The following is an 8,474-nucleotide window of genomic DNA, read 5'->3' as shown; positions in this document are numbered from 1 at the left end:
TTATCCACTGCAGAAGCTGAATAAGTTGCAGCCGGAAGTTGTTGTGCTCAAATCTTATGGATTAAACAACAATTAGAAGATTGTGGCATTAAACAAGATAAAATCCCCATTAATTGTGATAACACAAGTGCCATAAATCTCACTAAAAATCCAATTCAACACTCAAGAACTAAACACATTGAGATAAGACATCACTTCATAAGAGATCATGTATTGAATGGTGATGTGTCACTCCAATTTGTGTGTACTGATAATCAATTAGCAGACATTTTTACAAAACCCCTAAGTGAAGAGAGGTTTAGTGTGCTTAGAAGGGGATTAGGAGTGATTGATCCATCCTAGTGGGGTTTTTCACTAGATTAATTGATTTTGATGATTAGAATGAGGTTAAAATAGAGTTTCTATGCAGTGATCATCAAATCAGTCCTTAATTAGGTGATTTTCCCTCATTTGGCACGATTATGGCATGGTTTTTAGGTGAGTGCCAAGGTTAGAGACGACTCGAGTAAGTTTCAGAGCCGGCTCCTAAGGGGGAGTCGACTCGCGCATTTGCGGGAGTCGACTCGCAAAGTTGGCAGCTGAGGGGGAGTCGACTCGCACACTGTCGGGAGTCGACTCGCGCATATTCTGGAGTCGACTCGAGGTCGAGTCGACTCGCGACTCAGGGGAGTCGACTCGCAGTCGGGATCCGACTTTTTAACCCTAGGTTTGTCGTTTCGCAAACACTTTTCCTCAAGCCGCCACTGTTCACAAAGCCCTAGAGCCGACTCCTAGGTCATCCCCGATCGTCTCCAAGCCCTTTTTCCGTCGATTTTTCGCCGGACATTGAGTTTCCGTCCGTTCCTAGGTCATTTTCGGTCCGTTCCGAGCTTCCTCTGTCGGTCCTTCACCGTCCTCTAGGTATTTTTCTTCCCGTTTAGGTCAAGATGCCTCGTAAGACCGTCGTTAGGAAGAGGTCCCATCCCGAGGCCGGTCCCGAGCGGCGCTCCAAGGCGCGGCACGATCCCGCGAGGCAACCACCTCCGGATCGTTCCCCGCCTAGGGTGGTTCTCGTTAGGCCGTTGGCCGGGAAGGCCGTCACCTCCGGGAGGTTTGTCGATTTCGACTATCTCTCCCGGGAGGGGTTCACCATAGGCGATAGGCTTAGAGCCCAGGGCCTAGAGTACTTTCTCACCTTGGACCTTCCCACCTATCCTGGCCTAGTTCAAGAGTTTTACAGTACCGTCCATCGGGGAGATGGAGGTATCGAGGGCACGGTAGTAGGTGTCCCGTTGCGTGTCACAGAGGACCTCATTGCCCATATCCTTCACCTTCCATTAGTAGGGGTGGCTCCCGCACACCCTGAGGATAGAGTTGCGGCCCTTACGGTCGTCTTAGGGCATCCACCTCAGTCCCCCCTAGATGAGGTATCTGCTAGCTCACTTCCTATTGAAGTGAGAATCCTTTTGAGCATTCTGTCCAGGTCCATCTTCCCTAAGACAGGGAGATTTGATTTTGTGAATGAGAGGGACTTAGCTATTATGTCTTATATCCTTCAGAACACCCCGATCAACTTCCCAAAGCTCATTTATAGGTATATGTGAGAGCCCCTAGATAGACCTAGGCTCTCACTCCCATACTGGATGTTATTCACTCTTCTTTTTAGGCAGTACGAGATTCCCATTCCTGAGAGGGAACCCTCTCGTGCCTTGCGATGGACTGATTGCTTATGTACGGGGACTATGCACAGGATGGGGTTTCGGAAGAGAGAAGGGATCTGGGTTAGGAAGTCCACTCTCACTGCTCAGACCACCAGACCATCACCTAGTCCTGAGCCAGATTTAGACTACCCAGACCTTCCAGACCATCCAGACCTCCCATCCACTCCTCCTGCTCCTACCACCTCTGCCGGACCTTCCTCCTCAGTTCCACCATCTATGGAGGTCCGTATTGATACAGAGCAGCTCCGGGAGCTGCGGCAGGAGATCGTCCGAGATCTGAGGGATGAGCTGCTTCGGGAGCTCCGAGGTGCGGTGCCTGCCCCCACTCCTGCACCCGTATCTTCTCAGTTGGTCCCTTCCTTGACAGCCGTGACTGACGTGACGGCTCATGTACGGGAAGAGATCTACAATGTCCGGAGTTTGGTCCAGGCCCAGTTCCACAGCATGAGTTGAGGTCACGAGCTCCACTCGACAGATGCGAGAGGAGATAGGTCGTGACATGCACACCACCACCGAGGGGGCCGAGCGCTTGCGAATGTACTCATCGACAAGCTGGACGCACTTCAGACATCGGTGACTGGGCTTCAGGCGTCGGTGACAGAGCTCTCCTGTTGCCCAGAGATGGTCACCCAAGAGGGGGGTGAATTGGGTGTTTTAAAAACTTTTTGCCTAATTAAAAATAAAACACACAAATATAAGAACTAAAATAAAGATAAAGAGATAAGAAGAGACAACCACAAACACACGGTTTTATAGTGGTTCGGAGCCTTCACCGCTCCTACATCCACTCCCCAAAGCGCCTTTGGGAATTTCCACTATAATCCAAGATTACAGTACGGTAGTTTTGCGAGTTCACTACCCAACTCGTTGTTTTACACCGGGCTCACAACAAACCCTAAAACCCCCAATTTCTCTTAGGCTTGGGACGCCTTTCCCTTGTTCCAAGTCCCTTGACTGGAACAAGCAGCACAATAAAAGAGTTTACAAAAGGAAATAAAAGCTCTAAGAAGCAAATATAACAATTATGAATAATGTAACCCGGAAGAATCCTTTTGCCGTTGGAAGCGTGGGAAATGTTGATTCTTCCGAGGTGGAGCGCGTAGGGTTGAGTGTGAGCTTCGAATCCCGAGCGCACGAGAGTGGTTGAGCTTGAAATCGCTTGGGAGACTTGAGAATACTTGATTTCCTTCCTTGAATGCACTCACTCCCTTGAGCTTTTCTTTCTAACTTCTCTCTTGAATTGATCTAGCTTTTTGGTTGGTGAAGAGTTGTTAAGAACCACTTAAGAGGTCCCTTTTTATAGCCCAAAAAGCAAATATAGCCGTTAGAAACAAAAAGAGAAGGATTTGAAATTCAAACCAAACCTGAAAAGCTGTCAGTCGCGTCCCAGGCGCTCCGGGGACGTCTCCGCTACAACGAGGGACGTCTCGCCTACAGGATTTTACTTTTTATGTTGTCTGGGGTCGACTCGGCACTTTACGGGGACGTCTCGGCTTGTCTGCACTTTTTGAGTGGGGACGACTCCGCTGCCTTGGGGACGACTCCGCTTCTTTATCTCCGAAAGACATGTCCTCTGGAATTCCCTGAGAGAGTCGACTCCGCTCTTTCAGGGGACGTCTCGGCTCGTCTGCACTTTATGCATGGGGACGGCTCCGCTGTCTCAGGGTCGACTCCGCTGCCTTATCACCGAAAAAACCATTCTCTGGAAAACCCTGAGAGAGCCGTCTCGGCTATCTTGGGGACGACTCGGGAACTCTCCTTTTTACCTGCGGGGACGACTCGGCGTACAGTGGGGACGTCTCGCGCATATCTTTTGAAAACTGCCTTTCTGCCGCCACTGAGAGAGTCGACTCCGCTACTGAGAGAGTCGACTCCGCTAACGCGGGGACGACTCGGCAGGTGCCGGGGACGTCTCCAAGTGTGCCAGTTCTTCCTGTTTGTGCCAGAGACGTCTCTGAAACTATCAGGAGACGTCTCGGCTGTCCCTGAACTTTTTTATTAACTCAAAATGTTCTTCAATGAATTCATAAAAATTATGGGAACTTGTCTAGACATTTCTCAACAATATTCTAGATAAAACACATGAATTCCTTAATTAAATTGTTAAGATATAATGGAATTATGCTCTAGTGTTTTGTATTCATCAAAATCCATTAGGGGGTCAACAATCTCCCCCTTTTTGATGATGACAAAACACTGAGTATATGCAAAATTTGAAATTTAAACATATACACAGTATTTGATCGGATGTACAAGTATAATATTTTGGCCTAGATACAATGTGCATCACTCAATTCAGTTCTTTCCTTGTGCATAAGATTGATCTTTATAGTTCTTAAATGATTTTGGCATATGAACTGAGTTTGAATCAAGTTAAAATGAAATATTGATGCTGAAGATAATTGAAAGCTAGATTCTTTTTGACTCCCCCTTTCTTTTCTAGAAGGGCAATTATCTTAAAATCAATATTCTTCAATTTTATCTTTCCTAATTCAACTTTGGAGTAAGATTAAAAATTTTGCATTCCATATTCAATATCCATGTCTACTCCCCCTTTCATACTCCCCTTTTCAATATCTCTATATTCAATATCTATTATAAATTTTGCATTCCATATACTATCTACTCCCCCTTTTTGTCAGCAACATGAAGGGGACAAATTATCCTTAGGTGCTTAAGACTCAATTTATAGTGGAATTCAGCATTCATTTTACTCAAGGATATTCAAGTTGTGCTCCCCCTGTCCAAGTCATTTTTATTAATGTATTCATATCACTCCCCCTTTGTTTTGGAATTCATTTCAGACTTATCTTTTAGTTTAACATAGTTATCACAAGATGTGCTCCCCCTGTTTCTTTGTATCAAATTTGAACACTCAAGGTATGTGGTAAGAATTTTTATGGCATATCATACAATCACATACACAATCACAGAAACACATACGCAGAATTGGCAATGTACACAAGGTGTTCAAAAGAGATTGTATTCATTCATATGTCATCATAAACCTTTGAAGTCAGTACATAGTCAAAAGAAGAAATCATTACAAGTATTGATTTCTAATACAAAAGGTGTTTCAAAATAGCCTAGGATTTACAAAAAGAAGATCCTACAAGATATCCATCATCGGCGACGTTGCTCATGGGGCCTACTAGTTGTACTTTGTGCATAAGCCTTACAAGCTGCATCTATGAATGCATTGATAGAATCCATGAGGGTCTTAAATTGATCTCCCTGTGACTTGTGGAAACCTGCCACAAGTGCCTCAAACTCTATAGTTGCCATTTCAATTCTTCCTCTGAGTTGGGCAACTAAGGTGCTCACATTGCCATCTGGCTTTGTTAGCTCTTTAAGACTCTTGGAAATGCTCTTCAAGCTGTCCTTGAGCTCTAATGATCTGATGGTTTGGGTGGCACCCATACCAATTATTTCTTGTGTTGTAGCTTCAATTTGACTTCTAATATCTTTCATCTCTTGTAGAAGCCCTTCATGTGAAGCTCTGATGGGGGCCAACTCTGTGGAGATCATGGATCTCATCTCCTCCCTTATCTGCTGGCAAATGGCAGATGCTAAGGTGTGCATCTGATCCTCTGATAGGAAGGAGGGCCCACTGACTGGAGGAGGTGGTGGCATGGATGTGGAAGGTCCAGCTGAGCTGGAGGGAATATCAGGGATGTTCATGTGGCTAGGTGGAGGAGAGTGATGGTCAGACTCATGATGTGGGATTTCAGGCTCTATGGTTTGTGCTTTTCTTTTTAGAACCTTGACCCACGACCCATCTATCTTATGAAACTCCATTCTTCTCATTGTGCCCTCATTATAGTAGTCGGTGTTTCTCAAGGCCTTTGCAGGTTCATTTGTTGGAATGGGAACCTTGAAGTGTTTAAAGATTAAGGTAAAGATCATGCCATAGGGTATACTAAATCTAGAATACCTATGACATAGGGCAATGTAATTTAGCATGAGTCTAGGAAGGTTTAGAGGGATCCCTTGTAGGATATGATGCATAATAGCTAAATCTCGCTCCGAAACAAAATCGAAGCGACCGGTTTTGGGAAACAAGACCTGGTTGACAATACTTAAAAGTAATCTCATTTCGGCGTTTAGGTCTTGGGAGTTGATAACATCAAGAGGGCCGCAGTCCTCTTGTCCTAACAGCAGATTTAGGGCTAATTCCCTTTGGGGAAGTGAGGTTGGAGCCTCACCGTCCTTAGGGATTTGTAGGACAGTGGATAGGACATCTTCATTTACTTCCACTAATGTCCCCCGGACACATCCAGTGTACCCTTGGTCCCCTAATGCCATATTGCTAAAAAACTCTCTAACTAGGCCGGGATAGGTCGAGGTATTTAGTGTGCAAAGGTGCTCCCACCCTTGAGCTCGGAGTCTCTCTCCAATAGAGAACCCCTCATGATCTAAAAAGGAGAAATCGATGTACCTACCAGTCGTGACTGTGCGATTTGCACAGGAAATCGTCGTGGTCAGCGGAGCAACCGGAGGAGAAGGCGCGGAGGGTTCTTCCCGCCGTTCCTCACCGTCGGCCGCTACTCTAGATCGCCTCCCACGGGTTGTCCTAGCTTTCTTTGGTGCCATGGATGCTAGGGTTTGTAATTTAGAGTAAACGGAGGCTGGGATTTGAGGTGGAGAGCAAATGGAGGCTAGGGTTTTCCGTTTTGGTCGGGAATGAGGGAGAAAGCTCGAGTCGGCTCGAGCAATTTTGACCTATTTAAAAAGCTCTCATTCGGTCCCCGAGACGTCTCCGCGACTAAGGCGAGACGTCTCCCCTTGGGGGGACGTCTCTGCGATTTGCCAGAGACGTCTCCGGCACTGAAAAATTTCAGACTGTATTCTATCTTCTCCCAATTTTGGTTAATTACCCTAATCGACATGATCTCTTTTGATAAACTTAGAGTGAATTTGTTTGTGATCCTCCCCCTTAAGGATACAACCTATAATAATTTGATAATTTTTTTGAATTATTAATATTGAAATGAGGAATGTTTGACCAAATTTCGAATACCTATGAAATAGGTTCTGAAAATATCTCCATGAAGAGTCCAAGGGAGGGTAACCATCCTCCGGAAAGTCAAACAGTTCGTCATTTAGCTTAGATGAATTCATGTTTTCACTTATGTCTACCTTGAGGTTGATTACTAATTTGAGTAGCAAAGTAATCCAATACAAATTCAACTCATTTGCTAGGATCATACAAGCTCAAGGCATTCCTTAAGAAATTGAATCTTTCTTTACAAAGGGGCTTTGTAAAGATATCAGCTAATTGATTTTCTGTACATACATATTCAATCATCACATCATTTTTCAGCACATGATCCCTAATAAAATGATGCCTAATCTCTATATGCTTTGACTTAGAGTGTTGGACAGGATTTTTTGTTAAATTAATTGCACTTGTATTATCACATTTAATTGGTATATTATCCATTTTGATACCGAAGTCTTCAAGTTGTTGCTTAATCCAAAGAACTTGGGCACAACAGCTTCCAGCTGCAATGTACTCAGCCTCAGCTGTGGACAAAGCAACTGAATTTTGTTTCTTGCTAAACCAAGAAACCAAATTGGCACCCAAGAATTGACATGTGCCACTTGTGCTTTTTCTGTCGAGTTTGCACCCGGCAAAATCAGCATCGGAATAAGCAATTAAGTTTATGTCAGATTGTTTAGAATACCATAAGCCTACATTAGATGTCCCTACTAGATATCTAAAAATTCTCTTAACAGCTTGCAAGTGTGATTCCTTAGGACATGCTTGGTATCTAGCACACATACAAACACTGAATAATATATCTGGTCTACTAGCAGTAAGATAAAGTAGAGAGCCTATCATACCTCTGTATAATTTGCAGTCTATACTTTTACCTTTTTCATCTTTGTCTAGCTTGCAACTTGAGCCCATGGGTGTGCTGATTTCCTTTGCATCCTTCATCTTGAATTTTTCCAGCATTTCCTTGATGTATTTGGACTGACTGATGAAGATGCCTTCCTCTGATTGTTTTATTTGTAACCCAAGGAAGAAGTTGAGCTTACCCATCATGCTCATTTCAAATTCTTCCTGCATAAGCTTGGCAAACTCTTGACAAAGACTATCATTAGTAGCACCAAAAATTATATCATCCACATAAATTTGTACAAGCAATAAGTCATTTTCTTTTCTTTTAATAAAGAGGATTTTGTCTACATTTCCTCTCTTGAATTTGTTCTCAATTAGGAAATTACTTAACCTTTCATACCATGCCCTAGGGGCTTGCTTAAGTCCATACAATGCTTTATGCAATTTATAAACATAATCTGGATGTAAGTGATTTTCAAAACCTGGAGGTTGTCCTACATAAACTTCCTCCATTATATAGCCATTTAAAAATGCACTTTTTACATCCATTTGATAAAGTTTAAAATCCATGAAGCATGCATATGCTAAAAGTAGTCTAATAGCCTCTAATCTAGCAACAGGAGCAAAAGTTTCGTCAAAATCTATTCCTTCCTCCTGATTATATCCTTTGGCCACTAGCCTAGCTTTGTTTCTTATTACTATTCCATCTTCATCTAGTTTATTTCTGTACACCCACTTGGTACCTATAATTGAAACATTAGGGGGTCTTTTCATTAGAGTCCAAACTTCATTTCTTTCGAATTGATTTAATTCCTCTTGCATAGCATTCATCCAATTATCATCTTTTTCAGCTTCTTCTAGTGATTTAGGCTCTATTTGTGATACGAAAGCAAGGTAATTACTAGTGTTTCTTAAAGAGGATCTAG

The sequence above is a fragment of the Phoenix dactylifera genome, chromosome 9, assembly GCF_051530095.1.
Source record: "Phoenix dactylifera cultivar Ajwa chromosome 9, Ajwa_hap1_PhDact_Kaust_v1.1, whole genome shotgun sequence".
NCBI lineage: Eukaryota > Viridiplantae > Streptophyta > Magnoliopsida > Arecales > Arecaceae > Phoenix > Phoenix dactylifera.
This window is presented reverse-complemented; position numbering follows the sequence as displayed.